Genomic DNA, 21,070 nt, shown 5'->3' on the forward strand with positions numbered 1-21,070 from the left:
GACTCTCTGGTACCCCAGCGGGCCGAACCGTACTTGGCATGCTGGGACGTAAGCATAGGGTCGTCGTTCCCGATGCTGCGATGCTGCCCACCGACGTAAGATCCAAGATTTCCATACACCAGATTGCACGCAATATGCATCCGACCTACAACGAAGGACGAAGACGACTTAGGGGTAAAGCTCTGCTCGCCAGTGCCCGCTTGGGCAAGGATCGAACATGCTTCGTAAGCGCTGCTTCGTACGCTCAAGAAGAAGCCTTCTCCTCAGTGGTCATCGACTGTGATTCCAAAGTCCTCAGCTGCGCTACTATCTGCACTTCTAGTTCCAGCGTTGCAAGGCAGCTTGCAATTGCTATTGCATTGACGGCGGTGTACGACACAATTTATTCAAACTACAAGGCCGCTATCAGGGCCTTTCATATGGGAATGATCCCAGGCCCTACGTATCACCCAAAATGCTAAAGACCTCAAACATCACTCATTGGCCTGGTTCCTTACGCACCTTGGTACCATTGAGGGTGCCTCGCTCAACCCCAATGAGGAGGCGCACTAGGCTGCACTCGGTTTGACTGACCGTGCGCCGGGTAACGCGTCCCCTCCTGGGCGGCCCGAGCCTCTCTGCTCGTAGAGCGAGATCTGCAAGCATAATAATCTCTCAAGAAGACTCCGGCCTTTGTGGCACTCCTCGCTGAGCAGGGCGCTGGCAGTCACTCTCAGACTTCTACAAACAAGCAGTCACCCGAGCCCTGCGGCACTGCACACAATGTGCACCGAACGGTTCCCAAGCCCGGACTGCCCCCTGTGGGGGGGTTATGCGGACTTTGAGCAGGTCCTGTGGGGCTGCGCCGTTGCAGGTCCCCTTTCAGTCAAGAGGTAATGATGAAGCTTATTAAGGCCCAGGGCCAGACCTCTCAAATCCTGGCAGTCCAGAAGGCCCGTGAGACAGCCCTCAGGTTTGATCTCATGGTCCCCGGGTAGGCCCTAGCCAGGTAACGTTGAGTTTACACGCGTCTATTGTGGGCCGAATAAAGTTATCTCACTCACTCACTCACTCACTCACTCACTCACTCACTCACTCACTCACTCACTCACTCACTCACTCACTCACTCACTCACTCACTCACTCAGCATTCTTTAACCTCATTTTCGCTTTTGGGTGCTTCGCGTGGTGAGCATGCTTTAGGAGTGCTTTTTTGCGATTCTCCGAGTGGTGTTCTTGTTATTTTGGGGGGGGGGGGGCGATCTGCATCGATAAACTCGATGTCGATCTGGCTCGAGCGCCGAAAATGCACCGTGTGACAGCCGCATAAGATTCACGTATAGCATTCTTACAGGGGAAAATGGTTACTCTAACCCCCTTCCCGCTGTTGAGCTGTTCTTTTCCTCTTTCGCCAGGACACGTGGCTCCTGGTTTAGCGAAGTCCAACAACGACGGCACAGGGCGCGCATAAACAGCATCGCTTTAAAAACAGTTGCGAATGTCTCGTTCCATCGCGCGCATGCTGCCACTGTTTGAAATTCCCTCTTCGCCAGGTTCACCGGAAAATCGTCGCGCCTTTCTAACGCGGCAGGCGCCGCCAGGCCGCGCACCCGTCATGGGGGCGCACAGGCGCTTCCGTTTCCCGACTTCGAGCTCGTTCTCCTCCCTCACCTCGGCGTCCGGCGTCGGCGTCTGCTACGGAAGGGAGTTCGAGCTCTACCCTCGCGGCACCAGCAGGCAGCGGCCGTAGCAACGGTGACGCAGAGAGCGAGCGGTTCGCGCAGAGCTCGCAGCTGAGCGAGTACGTTCGGCGGACTGCGATGACAACGATCGCGGCCGCCGTTAAGTTCATCTCGTAATACGCCACGCAACGTGAGACCGTCGGTGCCGGCCTGAAGATCGTCGTCCGCTTCGTGGTTAAATCTCGCCATCGAGCCGTGCTCCTGGCTTAGGCCTCCTTTTCTCAGCCGTCTACTCCTGGATATCTTCGAGCCGCTCGCCGGAAGACGACGACAAAAGAACCCACATCGCCAATCGCCAGCGCAGCACTGTCCGTCGTCGACTGTGTTTTAATGCCTTCCCGCCGCCGCTTGGCACGTCGGGCGCCCGACGCCGAGGCCGCACAGTCCGAGGAACCGCGACCCACCCACCGAAGTCGCTCAGAATGTGACGTCGGCGGAACCTAGGAGTCGTCGCCCGTCGAGCAACAACACGCGCCCGCGGCAGCGATTCCAACGCAGCAGCGGCGGCGCGGGGAGTCGGCGTTGCTTCAACAGGTGAGGCCTTCTAGAGCGCAGCTGCCGCTGGCGGGCCGGCTGTGCGCGTCTTCTCTCGGTATTTCTGCGCTGAGTTGGCAAGCATACAAGCGACGCCGTGGCGGTGGGTCCCGCCCCTGCCTTGTCATAACGCTCTTGCTTTCGGTTACGTTGCTCTGCTGATGACTCGTTGAGAAAGTGGTTGCCAGTATCAAAACAAGCGGTAAGCGCATGACACGAGCATTGGCCAAAACAATGGCAGCGAAGGATGCTGTCCTCCTCTTCTGTACATGCTCTACCAGGAAACGCTGGTGCTAAAAAACAGGCCCTCTTACGTAGTTTCAGCTTTATAGCGAAGTTGCTTAGAACGAATGTAACCCTGTAATTGGAAACTACTTACAGGGTAAACAAAGAAATTAGAAGACAAAGTACGCACGATAACACAAAGGGCAGTGCCTTGCTACTAGAGACTCGAGTTGGTTGCCTGAGCGCAAAAAAAAAAGCATACTGGAGCAAATATTCGTAAAAACATGAGGCATGCGGCTGCTGCAGCCAAATATCCGTAGACCACTCAGTACATCCTAACAGAAAGCGAAGCTATTCACTCAGTGAAACCCGCAGGTAAATTACAGCTTCCAGAAGCCCTTGGATATAGAATACACGGGAACATCAACCGTTTAAAACTTTAGATAAGCAGTGAGCGCTTAGAATATTGGTGGGGTCAATACGACCGAATCCGTTACAGGCGTAGGTAGCGATACAAGGTAGATAGAAAAAATTGGAAGCAGAGATAAAACAAGGTTAAATAGCTGTATACAAAGATGATAGAATAAAAATCATGTATAGCATACCTGAGTAACTCAAGCAGCCTAGGCGACTATTTGTCACCGGTTCGTTTCAGAGGGGGATGTCAATCAATCAATCATCGTGATCACGATCAATGTCGAAACACATTTCCTCGTTAAGAATAATGAGAACGGTTTCTTCAACTCTATTTCTTGCTATGCCTAGTACACTGGTACGAAAAAAAAGTATTTGTTAAACACCTTATTGGTATTGCAGTTAGTTATTTACTAATACAGTTACTGAAATATTCGTAACTCAAAACTCGCTCGGACACGTCGAAATTGCCGCTGTACGCTACGCGTTATGTTTCCCATGCTTGAATAAGAATTTTCAGGTAACGTACTCAACGTAGCAAACATGCTACCTTCGGCATTACGTGGCGTCACACTGTAGCGTTGTGGGTTCCTGAGAAATAATTTCGCTCTGCTTCGCGTTGTTATTTCACTTTATTCATGTGTGGGTGTGCGTGTGTGTGTCTGTTTGCGTGTTTTTGTGTGTTTTACTTCCGGTGCTTTGTTTGCTCACCTCCACGCACGGCCTGACGGACATGTCATTACAAGGACTCCCGCGTGACCTCGCTGCTTCTATTTTTACGTAATTGTGATTGCAGCGCTTCAGATGGACGAATATACCGTGGCTCTGTTCCGCTATATCCTGCGATACAGGAAACAAAAATCCACTTTTGGCTACCGCTAGAAAAAAAAAATTAAGTGTTCCAGCTTTAGCTGAATATTCCGTTCAGTATTTGTTCTATGTCTGTATTCGGATAATGTTCGTACGTGTCTAATCTGTGCATGTGAGATAGTATGTCCTGTGTCGAAATAATAACAGCTATAACGTCTGTAGCGGAAGAGGTTTTCGTAGACGAAGTTGGTGCTTCAATAAACGGTCATCATTGTGCTTTGTAAACAGAAAAGAGAGCGTTCAACGGAACATCTGTAACACAGCAATGCAATTTATGTGAACTCACAAGCGTTGAACTATTTCTCTCCGTTGGCAATAACATCTATGGTGTCAGTGCCAATGCGAGCAGGAATAATTAGAACGTAGAGGTAAAATCAATTATATTCAAAGTTCCATGGCACACGGCTTAACCAGTGCAATGGATGAAATATATTTACTTGAGATAGTTTCACTACCTCCCGATTCCAACGTATTAACAGTAATTGCCTCTATGTTGTTTGCGTTATTAGCGAACGACATGACTTTTTCGACGAAGTGACCAAAACGTAAATGTTTCTTTTTATTGCGATAGTAACTATATGGACATTCTCTACGAATTCTCGCCGTCGGGGTCGCCATTACGGTCCTAATGTATATATATATATATATATATATATATATATATTGTCACGTTCTGACAATGGAGATAACAGTCGCAAAATTGTGAATGACGACAGTGACTTTTTCTTGGGCGAACCTGTGCCCACAAAAGACACAACGAAAGCGGCGAACACAGAGGCCCATCGTCGAAATATGATCTGCGGGGCAAGCGCGTCCGCTTTTCTGCATGCATCATCGAGGGCTCCAGAATGACCGTTGGTGCCCGCCTCTCTTCCAGAAAGTACTACCCAATTCGCGTCGCGCACAGAATCAGATTACGCAAGGTTCGGTGAGAACAGACAACGGATAGAACCATCGATAACACTCGAGAAACTGCGATAGATGCAGGCGGCGTCTTGCGCTGATGGATAACTTTTAACCTTTCTTAGCTGGTGAAAGAGGGGTCACCCGGGAAAGATAAACAGGCACACGTGCCAATATCCCCCTCTTGAAAAGCATCCTTCCGATGCTCTAAACACAAGAGCCACGCATAATAAAGAAAGAAAAGCATCGATAACAATGAAACTGAGTCCATAACTTCGTCAGCGGGCTAGAAAGGCGTAAGACGCGCGAAGTGGATGACTTTTGGTCGTGCGCGTCGCCGCTGCGATTGCGAAATGCCATCTGGCAGGACATCGTAGTCCGGGGCGCCAATACGTCGGATGATCTTTTAGGATCCGAAAGGACGTCGTAAAAGCTTGTTGCTAAGTCCTCGTCGGCGTATCGGAGTCCAGACAGTCTCCGAGCTGGTTATCGACGCAGCGTCCTCGAGGATTGTAGTGTCGGCTGTCAGTCCTCTGCTGGTTCTTGATGTGTAGGCGGGCGAGCTATTGGGCTTCGTCGGCATGCTGGGGATTGGTGGCGACGTGGACATTCTCTTCATTGGTGATGTGTGGCAGCATGGCATTGAGAGTGGTCGTAAGTTTTCTGCCGTAGACCAGCTTGAACGGCGTGATCTGCTTTTTCTTGCACCGCCGTGTCGTAAGCAAAGGTTACGTACGGCAGGATGGCATCTCACGTCTTGTGTTTGTTTGCAAGCAGGTCGGCGAGGGTATTGTTCAAGCGCTACGTAAGACTAGTTGTCCGCCAGTGATAGGCAGTTGCGGTTGTGTGGCTTATCCGGCTGTATTGCAAAATGGTTTGGGTGAGCTCTCCAGTGAAAGCTGTTACTCTGTCGGTGATGAGGACTTCTGGGGTCACATGTCGCAGCAGGATGTTCTCGACGAAGACTTTAACGACTTCGGCAGCACAGCCTTTAGGCAGAGTTTTTCTTTCAACTTGGCGAGTAAGGTGGTCGGTAGCCACGACTATCCACAGATCCATACCGGTCTACTGAAACGGTCGGCAAGGAGGCTCGATCGGCTCTAGTAATGCCGCCTGCCTTGTCAGTGCTATCTTGCGTCACCGGCACTCTTCACATGTAGTGACGTAACGGGTGACTTCGGCGGTCAGGCGCGGCCAATAGTATTGTATTCCTGCGAGCATACAGGAAAACACAAGGTGCTAGGCTATCTTATCAACGTGCACGGCGTGCAGTACTTCTGGCCGGGCTCTTACGTGCACAACGAGAAGGTAGTTTGCGCGGCCTGGGGAAAGATATTCACCACGACGTCGTTTCGTAACAAAAACGAAGGCAATCCGCACCTAAATACCCTCTGGTCAAAGTTGGTCCTGCTTTGCAACTATTCAGCAACGCTTCTGAGCTCCGGGTCCGCTCGCTGCTGCTCGGCAAAGTCATCTGCACTTATTCTACATAAAAAGGCATCCTTGTCTTGGTCAACTTGTGGTGGAGGGTCCACGGAAGTGCGAAACAGGCAGCCTGCATCAGAGTGTTTTCATCCTGACTTGTAGGTTACAGTGATGTCATATTCTTGAAGTCTGAGGCTCCACAGCGCCAGGAGTCCTGAAGGGTCCTTAAATTCGCTAACCAACACAACGCATGATGGTCGCTGACGACATTGAACGGCCTGCCATAAAAGGCGGAGTTTTGCTGTAACCCAAATGATGGCGAGGCATTCCTTTTCGTTCATAGAATAACTGACTTCAGCTTTTGACAGCGACCGACCAGCATAAGCTATTACCCGTTCAAGTCGGCCTTTCCTGTAGACTAGGACGGCCCGAGGCCTAGGCTTCTGGCATCAGTGTGGATCTCTATATCGGCGTCCTCGTCTTAGTGCACAAGTATCTGTGGCGACTGTATTCAATGTTTGAGTTCTTGACATGCGTCGGCCTACGGCGTTTCCCACTTGAATTCCAGGACATCACATTTAGTTAGATGTGTCAGCGGCTTGGCGATGCGTGAAAAGTCCTGGACAAAGTGCTTGTGGTAGGCACACATGCTTAGGAATCTACGCACTGCTTTCTTGTCCGTGGGCTGCTGGTACTTTGCGATGGCAGCTGTCTGCTGCGGATTGGGGCGGACTCCAGATTTGCTGATGAAGTGGCCCAGTAACAGAAGCTCATTGTGAGCGAAGCGGCACTTTCTCGGCTTCAGATGACTTGATGGGTGATGAATGTTGATTTGATGGCCTCTAGTACTTGCACAAACCACCGAAATTTCCGGTGAAGATGACGCCGTCCAAGTAAACAAGACAGGTCTGCCACTACAATCCTGCTAACACTTTGTCCATCACGTACTGGAGCACTTCAGTTGCTGAGCAGCACACTCTCGCGTGATGAAGGCGGTCTCTTCGCGATCCCGCTCGTTGGCTTCTATTTGCCAGTAGCGAGTTGTGAGACCCATCGACGAGAAGTATTAAGCGTTGCGTTGCCGATCGAATGCGTCGTCTATGCGTGGGAGGGGCATTACATCATTCTTGGTGATCTTGTTTAGTCGACTATAATCGACGCATAAACGTAGGATTTCGTCATTTTTTCTGCACCAAGGCTACAGGAGATTCCCGCGGGCTTTTCGACGGTTATATGATGTCGTCGTGCAGCATTTCGTCGACTTTTTTCCTCATAGCTTCACGTTCTCGCGTCGAAACACGGTAAAGGCTCTGGCGGAGTGGTCGAGCACATGCTTCAGTTATTATGCAATGCCTTGCAACTGGTGTTTGTCGAATGCTCGATGACATCGAAAAGCAGTCTTTGTATCGTCGGAGAACACTTCTGAGCTGTTGCTGCATACTCAAGGTGAGACTTGTATTTATGGCGAAGTCTGGTTCGGGAACTATGGTCGTCGGAGTAGACGCGGCAGAATCCAAGAGGACAAACGCATTGCTGGCTTAAACAATTTCCTCGATGTATACGATCGTTGCGCCCTTGTTGATGTGCGTGGACTCCTTAATGAAGTTTACCTCAATGTCGTGCCCGCTGTGCTATCTATCTATCTATCTATCTATCTATCTATCTATCTATCTATCTATCTATCTATCTATCTATCTATCTGTCTGTCTGTCTGTCTGTCTGTCTGTCTGTCTGTCTGTCTGTCTGTCTGTCTGTCTGTCTGTCTGTCTGTCTGTCTGTCTGTCTGTCTGTCTATCTATCTATCTATCTATCTATCTATCTATCTATCTATCTATCTATCTATCTATCTATCTGTCTGTCTGTCTGTCTGTCTGTCTGTCTGTCTGTCTGTCTGTCTGTCTGTCTGTCTGTCTGTCTGTCTGTCTGTCTGTCTGTCTGTCTGTCTGTCTGTCTGTCTGTCTGTCTGTCTGTCTGTCTATCTATCTATCTATCTATCTCTGTGCGTGTGTGTGTGTGTGTGTGTGTGTGTGTACGTGTGTGTGTGTTTGTCTTGCGGCTAATGAACAATACAAAAATTTTTCTGTGCTCGGATTGCAACAAGGGACCGCCGGCACAGCTGAAGCGTCTTACTTAACCATTAGGCCAGGGACGCTTGCCTCAGCAGGCGCAATCGAACACCCTTAAGAACAGCCCGCGTTTCATAGACGTTTCGTGGATGTATCGTATACCAGCTAGTAGCGCTGTTACTTCTACCCCGCAAGAGACGCCTGGCATGCTGCCTCGCACCAACATGTCTTGCCAGTGCACACTATGAACGCCATCAGAGGCGTCGTCGTTGGCGTTGTCGTCCATGGAACTCGTGCCTTATACCACTACAGGGGTTGGCCAATGGATGGGTGCATTATTCCGAGTTACAACAAAACAAAAATAATAATAATAAGCGAACAAACTTTCCGGACCTACCGAGTAAGTTCTTTCAAAGGCTATGTTGTATGCTAAAATGGATGCAGTATTACTATCTAGAATCAATAATCATTACTAGGAAAGCACACATAAGAAAGAAAGTATACAAATTTCACAGAGCCTCAAGTTGCAAGACTAATGAAATTGCAGGTCTGCAGAGCGCACATCCACGTGGCTGAATCCCAGAGCAGAGGTCCCGAACGAGTTTCCCAAGTGAAACGTTAAACGTTGCAATTGTTGTCAATGCTTGGCCATTTGGACGAAACTGCCACTTCTTTTAGACAAATGGCCAGTTAACATTTTTCCAAGCGAAGCAAGTAACTGTAATAAAAACCTTTCAAAGCAATCGCTTTTATTGCGGTGCTTCCCCGTGTACTCGACTGCGTGAAGATATAAAATATCGGACTTAAGTCCTGAAATTTAACTTGATGGTTCGTTAATGTATGCAACTCCTGTCTTTAACCCTTTAACTGGCAGCTGAACAATACTGTTGACCTTACAAAAGTGACTGCAATAATGGTACAAAACGAAATATTAGTCTGTGCCTTTTGAATTATCTTCATTTATGTACCTTCTCATGTGGTAATCACATAAATGTCGACCGTGAGCAGGAGCACATGTTTTGGTTAGGAAACTCAAAGACCTCGTCGGTATCGCCTTAGCGAGCGTGGTGGTCGTGTTATCGCTAAGGCGAATTTTTTTCCTTTGTTTAAGAAAGCTATTATTCTTTCTCCTTTGAGGTGGATCCCCAGAACACACATTTGCTTTGTCAAAGCAAGTACCAAACACAAGTTTTGGTGCACACATTGGTCGCTAATCAGCTGGTCAACAATATTTTGGACCCGCTGTATGTCACCTAGCTTTGAGAAAAGCCCTTTCATACTTCATCTGGGATGTATTTCAACAGTATGAAGAAGGAATAAAGCCATACAAACATTCTAGGTCAGGTCTTTCTTATCTTGCCAGTTTAAGGGTTAATAAGACCGTTCGCCTCGGAATGAATTTTTTTGAAGGCTCAGTTTAATTATGTCCTCAAATTTAAATGGCACTGACATGTCTTCGGATCGAGTCACTTCAGCCACTCTTCGTGGTACAAAATTCCGCCATGGCAAAGACGCGAGTACAATAATTATTATTTCTTTCCATGGTAGGTGACAAGGCTTGTTTTATTTGTATGAATGCGTGCCATCTCTTTCTCGCAAACAAGCGCTCTGCGTTTTCAGCTAATGCTTGCCGTCTGTTCTGACTGCGTATACGGAGAAATACCGTACGTCAAATGAAGCTAAGAGATGCCGTGAGGATAATTGCACTTAGTTATAAAGGACAAGCAGTTGGTTCTGCATGATAGCTTTACAAAGGGCACCTATGGAATAGATTGATCGTGTCGCCGATCCTTGTGCCATGATTCCTTCGGTTTAATAGTATTACTTACCTTCATTTGCCATATAACTTTCGAAAAGTATATGTCCGCTGTAGCATGTGGTGCCTAGACCGCTTTGAACTCAATCTATCGCGTCGCCCATTTCCATCCTACACAATTTGAGGCAGTCTAAATCGGCCATGGATGGGAAGTTATTCTACATATTTTGCGTGGTTGTGCCTTCTTCTAATTTGTGTTCTAGAACTATTCAACGCAACCTGACATGCAAGATCAAGAAACAACTAGCGTACACGGAAGTGTCTATTGGGTTTTCGAAGTAAATTGGTCCTCGGTTTCTATCATAACTATCATAGCTGTCTCACACACAAAAAAACTTCATCCGTATTTACAGGAGTAAGGGCATAATTGTCTATGCATTATTCTTTCGAAGGTTTGCGAACCAGTTGACTTTAGAAGATTACATCTGTCTTGTCTGAGAACGCAGTATTTCAGCGCTTGTTTGCGCGGTTCAGGGATAGATGCAAGTTAATAATTTTGCACCATCCAAACTATTGCGCTGATCCCAGACATGGACAGGCTAACTCTAGCTTCGTTTCCATGAAATCGAGGTGCGCGAAATCTGTCAATAGATTTCGGTCCCACAAGCCGACTGTTCCCGACCTAATCGGGTTCTCCTAAACGTAGCTCCTTTTCCGTTTGTTTGTTGTGAGAAACTTTTGCGAACAGGTAGACTCAGCCAGATAATTCTTTCTGACAGTATCAAAAGACAAGATGAAAGTTGTGGATACCTAGGTGGGCATTGGCAATGAAGGACACACGGCTGATCAAGTTGGTAGGCATTCGTGTAACGGAGTGGCGGCACACAGAACACGGACAGAAGAGCAAGTACGTGTTGTCGTTCTCGTTCTGGTGTCCGCGCTGCGTACGCCTTGCTCTTCTTAAGTTCTACATAGACTCCTGAACACAGAACGATAGTCTTTTGCATGCTGCTATAGTTATTGCTTTCGTACCAGTCTCGTTATTTATGTAAGCACGTAACATCTGTTACGGCAGTTGTTTGGGTCTGCCTGGCACATTGTGGCTTTTGAAAACGTGCTGCTTTGCATTCTCGATTTTGATGTATCGCTATGAGTCGAGTGTGTAACTGTCGGTAGTGTCTTATCGTTTAGCTCTGTATTAATTGTTTGAAAAATTTTCGAACAGATCTATGAATTAAAGAACGAGTTGTAGACAGCGACGCCTCTTTCTTGATGCATGATAAAAATAGGGATAAGAGTAAAATTCGTAAAATAATTACAAGTGCGTAAAACTTGTAATCATCACTATTATGATGGTTATAGCATGTGGCAAATAACGGAAGACGATATAGTTAGGTGTATGCATGTATCCCGGCGCCACATTTTTTCCTCCCTCTCGAGCATCTTGTCGGACAGTTCTTGCAAAAGCTTCTATGCCGTACACGTAACATATGACGCAGGCACTTTGCATACTTAGGCCCAATTCAAGAAACTCAGCGTTGGTAAGAAGTGTAACCCATAGGCATCTGGCCACTTTCGTGAAAGTGGCCACTATGGTATCAATTTTCGGTACCAGTATTCAGACTATAATTAAACGCACCATCCATATTTCTGCCGCTGAACAATGCTACTTTCTTCGGAAAACCATTAATTTATCTAGTACTACAGGGTGGCACTTTTTGTATTCGGTGGTATATTTGAACGAAATAGGTAATTAGTGATTGCTGCAAACATTTGCGCAATCTATATTAGTCAACCTGACGATTATTGTCCGCGAAATTTCGTGTCCACGGTACTTAACGGCAGTATAAAAATATCACTATTGAAAGGCCCCTTGTCTGCGGTTTTTTTCACCTTGTGCGTTATTCTTACTGAGTCCGTTATCGTTGATGACGCATAAAGCACCGCAAATTTAAAGGCAATCTAATTGGAAGGAGCGAAATTTTCGCTTGTATTTTTTTCTTCTCTTCTTGTTTCGTCAGTTGTTCAAGCAAGTGTTTAAAACGTCGTTGGTGTTGTCGTGTACGCTTCCGAAATTCGCGCGTTTCCTTCTTTTTTTTTTTCGGGGACGACGCACCCATGCGGCACGATACGCAGAACTGTGGTGCGCTTGGCTAATAAAATGGACAAATGATGGTAGCCATATTATATGGACCATTAACCAATCATCTTTGCTCAGTGGGCACAAAAACGCGACCGGGGAGGGGAAGAGGGGGACTGGGAGTTAAACTATTAGCTTGACACTTTTAGGCATTCTTGGTTCGTACAAGAAAAAAAAAACGAAACTGCACTCCGCAACAAAGTCGTGCTTAATCACGCACGAAGTGTTCCGATTTCCCAACTTTGTGCACGCTTGCAAGTGAAACATCACAGCCTGCCGATTTTCTTCGGGAGCTGCGCACTAAGCGAACACCGGCAAGATAGTTATGTATAGTCGGTGAATGTTTTCCTCACAACCAGGCAGGCTGGTGTCGGAACTGCGAATTAGTACTTTTTGAGTGTCTATTTGTTTCGCCCTATAGACGTCATGTCCAAAGGGTGTACGTGTGTGCGGGTGTGGATGTGAGTTCGGGTGTGTGCAAATAAATATGCATTTTTTACCTTTCTGAACTTTGCAGCTCTGCTCAGGTAAGAGTAGCGTAAAAAACGGCAAGATAGTTATGTATAGCCGGTGAATGTTTTCCTCACAACCAGGCAGGCTGGGGTCAGAACTGCGAATAAATATATTTTTTATTGTCTATTTGTTTCGTCCTATACACGTGATGTGCTAGTGGTGTACGTAAGTGCGGGTGTGGATGTGAGTTCGGGTGTGTGCAAATGAATATGTATTTTTTTTACCTATCTTAACGTTGCGACTCTGCTCAGGTAAGAGTAGCGTAAAAAACGCCAAGAAGAAATGTTCTGCACATTTGGGTAGGCTTTATTTGAACTTTGGCTCCCAACAAGTGACACGCCGGTTCAGAGCCAAGTCTACGACTAGAAACTGCCTGAATACCGCGGCGCGCTGTTTCAGAGACTGCCGAATTCCCCCACTTTCGAGTTTCGAGTAAAAAAGGGAAAAAGAAGGGTGAAGCCGGCCGAACTCGTAACAGCGCCCTCCATGATTCTATCTGAGATGATAATGTGGCAGAACGTGGTAGCCCCCAGCAGAGCACCTCCTGGGCGGCGTCGCTTAGCCTTATGTTCGCTCAGCCTAATTTCGCCAGCAACACGGCTTGTCCTTTAATGTGAAGCTTTTCTTTTTTTTTTTTTGCGAGTCCGGCCGCACTATACTGACCGTGGCGGCGGGGTGTTGCTGCTGTCTTCACGAATAGCCAATACCTAAAAAAAAAAAAAAAACGGAACTCCGTGCACGATGGTTGGACTGCATTTCAACCCCCCAACACAACGGTCGGATGTTGTAACCATTAGGCTGTGCAATTGCAAGTATACTTTTATGCCAACGTCTCGACTAGTTCTTTGAGATGTTTCGCATTACATACCGCGGGTTCCCGAGTGCACGTACGCGAAGACACAACCGGATTCGAAGGGGCCGAGTTTGGACAGCGTGTCACGTGACTGATATGGCTTGGTCGAGGACCTTCTGTAAGACTCTTTGCGCATTGCAATAACACAAAGAATAACACAGGTTTCAGCACCTCTTTTTACTTTTAAAGAACGCTTTGGGCAAGGTGTGCGTTGGAATATTTTATTGGTCAATGATTATGACTGAGTGTATAATGTTGCAAAAATGAATATGTTCTTTTACAATCATCACTTTGGTTGTGATAACTATATTTACGCGCCCTTCTCGGCAGGAGGGCTTAGAAGGCTGCACAGGCATGTAGCAAAGGAAGGCGGAAAGGCGGGAAACGAAACCAACTAAATAATGTTTATTCTAGAGACAAGCACTGGGGATTGTGGATGCAGATTTAGGACCATCTATCTGATAACTTTTGCTTTGCAAGAGCCTGATAAGCCTTGTTTTCTTACTTCCAGGCCAAATACTTCAAATCGCGAATACCTTTTTATGTACATTTCTGCCACTGTCTTAGCAACCCAGAACACCAAGAATAATATCTTTCCCATGGCTAGGGGACAGAAAAGGAAGCCTAAATTGTGAGAGCCGTTTAGGCCACTGAATGATTTTTGTTCTGTGACATATTATTGCCTAATATTAACTGAGAAATAGGGTGCGTAAAGAAAGAGCGAATCCACCAAAGAAAAAAAAAACCATCATATCCTGCAAATAAAGTTCAGGCGCAGTATAAATAATGATGAGTTGTTTCCACGTTTTATTGATGCAATTATTCTCACTCGAGTAGCTCATATCAGACAAGGTGGTCAATATAGCTAAACATACAACATGGCTGGCGTGCCTAGAGTGCAAAACCTGGGCTATGGAAGTAGACCTTTGACGAGAGCAGTAACCTCTGAGCCATTGAATGGTTCAGATGGGATGGCAGTAACGTAACAATAACAAACCCACAGTTCCTTTTTTTTTTCTAGTGATAATTCAAAGTTTGCTCTTTCAGCCATTGAGCTGTGCGGATGTGATGGCATCAATAGAAGCATAACAACCCCACTGTTCTTTCTTTTTTCTAGTAATAATTCAAAGTTTGCTCTTTGACGCGCACAATTTAAGCGGTGGCGGTCAACAGTATTTGGTTCCGCGCTCGCACTTATCAGCGACAAAGGTCAATCTATAAGCATATGTAGGCTTTTTTTTTCTTTCACGAAGAGCGCGTTTTTCTCTAGCATCGAAGAGTATCCCAGATCCACGTGGAACGGCTTGAGAAGAGTGCTCCCCATTTTAACCTGCCTGGAGAGTAGGTTGTTGGATGTTGACCTCGCCATTGTGAGAGTCGTTGCGCCACGCAGGTTGTTATTCGGCTCATCTTTCAACACGGCGGGGCACATGGGACTATTGACGATCCAAGAAGATACATTTATCGATGCCCACGGAGTGCTTCGCGTGGTGGAGAGGCATTGCAGCAATAAGGGCGCTGAGTGGACAGCGCGAACTGAACGTCAGTAAACGATGTATGGGAATAAAAACGGAACTTAGACTCATTCTCTGTTCAGTTTCAGCATACTGCGGTGCGAACGCCTCGTAAATGGGGTTTGCAGTCCGTTGGGACAGACCGCGCTGAACGCCTCTGTCAAAGCCATTTTTATAACAAAACGTTCTCTCAGTTAGGAAATGAAGGTATAGAGGTGAACGCGCGCAGCTCAAGACCGTCGGGAGGCTTCAAAGCTTTCGGAAATGAGGCTTGGGTACTATTGCAGACTGGGCGGTGGATATGTAGCAGCACACGCATACTTTCGCATGGTTTAACCGAGCAAAGCGAAAGAAGCATTCGGCCTACATTTAACAGAGATTTCCTTCTGCTACTGAGAAAAGGAGGTATATCACAATGCAAACATTTACTCTCAAGGCTGTGCAGGTTAGCCACGAAACAAATGTAAATCATTTGACGGTTCTTTGCACACCCTTAATGGCGCTGGTGTCTGTACCATCGTTAACATCTTCATGCTTAAGGGTGCAAACGTTTTTCCTCTATTAGGAGAAATGTATTCTAGATGAGTTGATTGTTGGGATAGTTGGTTTTCCATAAATGAACTAGTAACTTAGCGCGATAGAATCCATAGATACAAGAAAGGTGGACAAAGACTAGCGCTTATCTTTGTCCACCTTTCTTGTCTCTGTGGTATTTATCGCGCTAACTTACCACTTCAATTGAGGAGAAATCGAAAGTGATTATTGGGACAGAGAGTCGAGGAAAACAAACGGCATAAATAGTACGGTGAAGCCCGTTAGAATGCCACCCTCTTATTATTTATTCGTCGTCACCTTCACGCTGAATGATTTGCGAATCGAGTATCTAATCCCACTCCCCTCTCGACACGCCGCACCCGCCCCCCAAGCAGTGCTAAAGAATCCTACCTGGAACAGCATTTTCTATAAAAAAAAAACATGTGCTACAACTGGCAGTACACGTATTTGAATATGGCCGAAGAATGTCGGGAGATTGTTCCAGCAAGCTGTCCGATGATGTAAAAGTGCTTGTGCGTGAATCCGTCTGTGTCACTCACACCGGAACCTGACACTGATGGCGTAATAGTTCGCGTCCGCGCAGTCAGTGTGAACCTGTGATGCACTCTGCGGGAATATCGGATACAACAGGTCGCCGCGAGGGCAGCGCACGGGCAACGCTCCCCCTCTGAGCTGAGGTGAATGACGTTTATGTGGAGTCGATCGATAGCACCTTGGGTCGGGTCAGGTCACCGGGACTCGCCCGAGAGTTCGCTCGAGCGCGAACGCTCGCCGTACGCAGTAAGAAGCAGTTGATGATGTTGGCGCGCTTTGAAGTTCTTTTGTATTCTAGTGTGAGTTGTCGACTTCAAGTGACCCTCCTTTCCACAGCCCCAATTTATCATAGGGCTTTCGTGGAAGCGAAACGCGAATGGATTCAATTTTCTGATGATTCTTGGAAGAACTGAAGCAGTATTCGGAGGAGTTCGCGAAAAAAAAGGTGCGTGTCTGACCATGAATATCTTGTAACACCACAGGAATGAACGACCGAAATGCTGTTTGGATTTTTGCTAGGCTGAGTACAAAAATAGTGACGTGATTAATGCTCCAAGGAACAAAATTTGCGCGGCTAGTAGTAAGCTCGGACTGCCTTCGTCACACGAACGTCTGGCTCCCGTTCCACCCACGGAATTGTGGGTAATATAGCATAATAGATGGCACGGGGAGTTCGTGTAAATGCAAACTTTACAATGGGGAAAGAAAACGCCATGGCTCAAAAAGAAGAGGATATGCACACTTCAAAATTAGAGTTTATTGTGGAAACAATATTCACCTTTTCGCAATGTAATTTTTTCATAATCGACCAGTATGCAAACAGGAATGATAACAAGCGTGAGCAACTTCGAAGAGAAAAGATATTGTCGAATCGAGAACTGGCTTATGAAAACAAATATCTAAAGTTACTTTTGTACGGTGATAAGGAAGCCTGCACTAATGTACATACACCGATATACCGGACACGTCAGGGCACCTATAGGATAATAATGTTATCACCTCCTTAAGCTCAGAGATAGTTACGCGAATGTAGGTCTGGTTCGCTCCTCTGCGTCTGCTTTTGCCTTCACCTACTAGCGGGGTTAAAGCTTGGTTTGGCGAATACCAGACAAGGTGTTCGGCAGTGCTTTTCTTTTTGAAGAGCGACAAAACGCAAGGGTTGTTACAGGAGCTCCGGTGCGGTACGCGGCTATATAGCGTGCTATTTCTGAAGACACTTCAAAGAACTCTTTTATCGGGCGCGGGAGTAGCTGGTTACATTTTTCGAAATTGATACGTCCTAATCTGTCCCCTGTCACTGAGCTTTTCCGTTGTTTTTCGGTGGCAGTACAGCTGCAGGGGATGCATGTTTGCAGTCCCATAGGAGCTTCCTAATAAAAAAGAGAAAGCATTGCGCTCTTGCTACCTCAAGACGTGGGCATCGATTTAGCCAGCACCTTCCCAGAATTACGTCTCCGCCGTAGCCGTCTGTCAGGCCATGGCGGCTCTCGGAACCCTTTGCCTCTGCCTGTGCTCGTTGGGCCTCATTCAATAACCGTTTGGTCTCCAAACCGATTTGGTATTGGCCTGTTGCTTTACCTAATAATGTGTATGCTTCCGAGAGCGACCGGTACCTGCTATTAACCACGTAAGCTTACGATCTCGTTAAGTGCAGGAGAGTGTTGAGGATTTATAGACAAGGAATGTTGAGATCGCAACGAGGGCACTTTGGCGCATTACATGGAGTCCTTCACTCGCCAAGGGGTGGCTGTAATAAAAGGAGCAGGCTCGTGACTGGAGGGCTCACTTTACTTTGTTCTTTCCATATAGCTTTATACATTTGCTCCCCTGAGCCTGCTTCACTTCCCCGTTCTGCCAGGGGCACTTTTATGGCACAGCCGACCGTAATACCGGGGACACATCGTGAAGACCGTTTATTGCTTCAGCGTCACTAAATGTGTGCACTGCTAGTTCCGGAACAACAGAAGCAACCACGGAAAACACAAACAGTTTGGTCAGCGAGCTGAAGGAAAGGAAGAACGAAAGAAAGAGAAAAAGAAGGAAAGAAAAAAGAAAGAAGGAAGAAAGGAAGAAAGAAGGCAAGAAACGCGACATTGCCTAATGTGCTAAACTAATGCAATGTAAATGAGCAAAAGAAAAGTACGGTCAGGCAGAAGTGTTTCTCGACGATTTGTCTACAGCGAAAAAAAATTGAAAAGCAGCCTGAAGTGTAAAGCGCGTGCATAGCAATGTCTACAATAAACTCACTTTCGCCTGCGTCTCAATTTAAGGAAATTGAATGAACTGCAAACACGTTTTTTTCATCTGCGTCTCAATTTAAGGAAATTGATACGCAGATGAAAAAACGTGTTTGCAGTTACCTTCCCACAGAAAAAAAAAACGCAGCTTAATAGTTAGGAAAAAGGAATGGCTGCTCGAAATGCGCATCGGTTACTGCGCAGAGTAAGCGCAAATATGCTTACTGCCTACCGCTTCCACATGCGGGAAGTAGGGCTGCAGACACGTAGCGTTCACCGCAAATTTCGGGACGGTGGTGGTATGCTCGATAAAATGCGGCACACGCACCCGTAATCAGAGCAGGCTCAACGCTGCTCGAGCATTCACGTGCTGTGCGAGGAAGTTCCCGCTAATGGGCGCGCCGTCTGTCTCCGGTCCTGGCGTGGGCGATCGGTGATTGGTTGATGCGGTTGGGATGGGAGCCTATGGTTGGCGTTCGCTTGCTTCCCTAACCGGGAACGATCTCCCGAGGGAATAATCGCTTCCGACAGAATCCGTGTGCCTACGGAGCATTTTGCTTAGCTTTCTTGCTTCTTGCAGTCTTCCGACGAGGTCGGATGGTGTTTACGCTACTGTCCGAGCTGTTTTCTGGGTCATTGGGTCGGAATTCTTTTTGCTTTTATATACTTCGAGGCAGTAGAAAAAGTGCTGGTCGTATTTTTTGCTCCTTTGGTGAACGAACTTAGCCGACAAATAGAGTCAAATGCGAATGCAACGTACCCGGAGGACACGAAGTACTCTCAACGTCAAACACATAAATCATAATGGTCAAGACCCATCTATAGTATAATGAACCCGGATAATACGAACTACTCGCAATGTCGAACACATAACTTTTAATCGCCAAGATTCACGTATAATAACTACTCATAACGAAGCGCACATTCCTAATGTATCAAACTCTCAGCATCAATAGCCAGTGCCCTATATCTGCTTGCATGACGGGGATGTAGCACTCAAAAGAGTCACTTTTTCCTTTTTCCTTTTTTTGATTAGGCTTTCTTTGTGGTAGTGCCGCGGCGGTACTGTGTTAACATACAAGAGCTTAGACTAGAGTGGGTCAGCAATACTTTGCGCATCGACAATGCGATGCTTATTGACGCAGGCGAAGAGCCCAAGGCACCCGAAAAAATAGTGCATAGTGCCCGCATTTTTCTTTTCAATAAATTGTTTCCTTCCTTGCGCCTTTTCTACGCTGGAGGCAGAAAATCCGTATGCCATAACTAAGGTGTCACAACAGTTCGTTTAGGTTCGTTACGCACGGGCACGGATTGGTCGAAAAACCATATATCTCGAACTATTCTTAGTGCGTAAGACTGCTCATTATAAATAAGTTCATTAGTATATGGTCGCAGCGCATTTCGCATGAGGAAGCGACGGCAAGAGTTAAAATCAATCACGCAAGTTCTTCGTCGAGTGAACGGGATAAAATCTTGGCAATATGTTCTTGAGAGAGAAACACAGAGAGAACCGAAAGCAACCACAGAAATGCCACATGAGCGTCCGGTTTGCCACCCCTTGCGAGGGGTAAGGGCAAGAAGCAGTAGAGACCTAAATAAATCTCAGGGACGTAACTGCTCTTCAAGCCTCTTCTAAATATTTACCCGTACGTTGACAAGATAATAAAAAAACTTAATTTAAATACCGCTGTTGGATACTGGAAGCCACGTCTCCGTGTTTCTCAGGAAAGTAACAATTTCATCGAGTTCGTTGCTTGAAAAATATGCAAATGCCACGTTTCTCTACAGTTCTTCATGGACGCTTCTTTATCTGATTATAATATTTTAGAAGTTGATAATGAATTAGGAGAAATTATCTAAGTAGGTGGAATGAAAAAAAATAATCTAAGTATCTCTAAGCGACGGCCAACAACATTACCTTGCTTTTGTGCAGCTACGTGGCATTTGCGCATCTTTAATGTTTGCCTCAAGTTACCTGAGACAACCTGTATATACGCACGTAGAAGTGTTTTTCATGGCCTTTCTAACTTTTGACGTCACAGTATATGATGCAAGTTGCGGGGAAAATAAAAAAAAAGAATGTGCTTGAAAAGTTCGAGCGATTTTCCGGATGAGGAATGTTCTAAGGGCTGGTACAGTTAGGCAATAATAACTTTAAGTATGTCATCAACTACATCGCGCGCGTCCCAGTTGTAGCGGTCAGAAACGCTGATCCTGCATTCTGGGCCAACGGGCAAGTGGGCGGGCACGTGATTATTCTGCCACCAAAAAAAAAAAAAAAAGAGACATGAGGCTTGAGGGGAACCCTCTTGCTCTATATCCCTTTTTTATTATTTCCATTTTCTTGCTTTTGCTTCCCTATTTCTTCCATACGTCGCAATATAACGAGCACTTCTTCTTTCGCCACAACTGCGACGTTCGTTTTAAGCTTACACTCCGCCGTAGAATCGAATTGCCTTTAAAAGTTGGGGTGAGCTCCTCAAATCCTTTTGTCGAGCGGGTTTCATGGCGCGTAATCGTGCTTTCTAAAGCCAGCGTGAATTTAGTACTCCTCCCCCCCCCCCCTCCCCCCAATTTTTGTTCCTCTTCGCCTATGCCCGTGCAAAAGGGCCTCCTCAAGCCCCCTGCTGCTATCGAAACGGGCGCTATTGGCAAGAAAGCTTGGCGTGAAATGGGGAAAAGAATTTTTTCTTGGGAACTTGGAAACAGCCGCGGTTCACGAGGAGAAAAGAAGACACTTTCTTTTGCACTATTTCACGCATTTTCGCAACTCGAGCACGCGTGCGGGATTGTGGGTTTACGCCATTGGC

General features: G+C 46.6%; 1 protein-coding gene across 1 annotated transcript in view; it reads left to right on the plus strand.

Annotated features, from left to right (window-relative positions):
- The first annotated feature begins 1,621 nt into the window (after window positions 1-1,621).
- LOC142563698 (synaptotagmin-1-like) overlaps window positions 1,622-21,070 on the plus strand; it is a 244,283-nt gene continuing 224,834 nt past the window's right edge. The window contains exon 1 of the mRNA XM_075674296.1: window positions 1,622-2,255. The gene's annotated coding sequence lies outside the window, so the exon portion shown is untranslated. The remainder of the gene's footprint in view (window positions 2,256-21,070) is intronic.

The sequence above is a fragment of the Dermacentor variabilis genome, chromosome 11 (assembly GCF_050947875.1).
Source record: "Dermacentor variabilis isolate Ectoservices chromosome 11, ASM5094787v1, whole genome shotgun sequence".
Lineage (NCBI taxonomy): Eukaryota > Metazoa > Arthropoda > Arachnida > Ixodida > Ixodidae > Dermacentor > Dermacentor variabilis.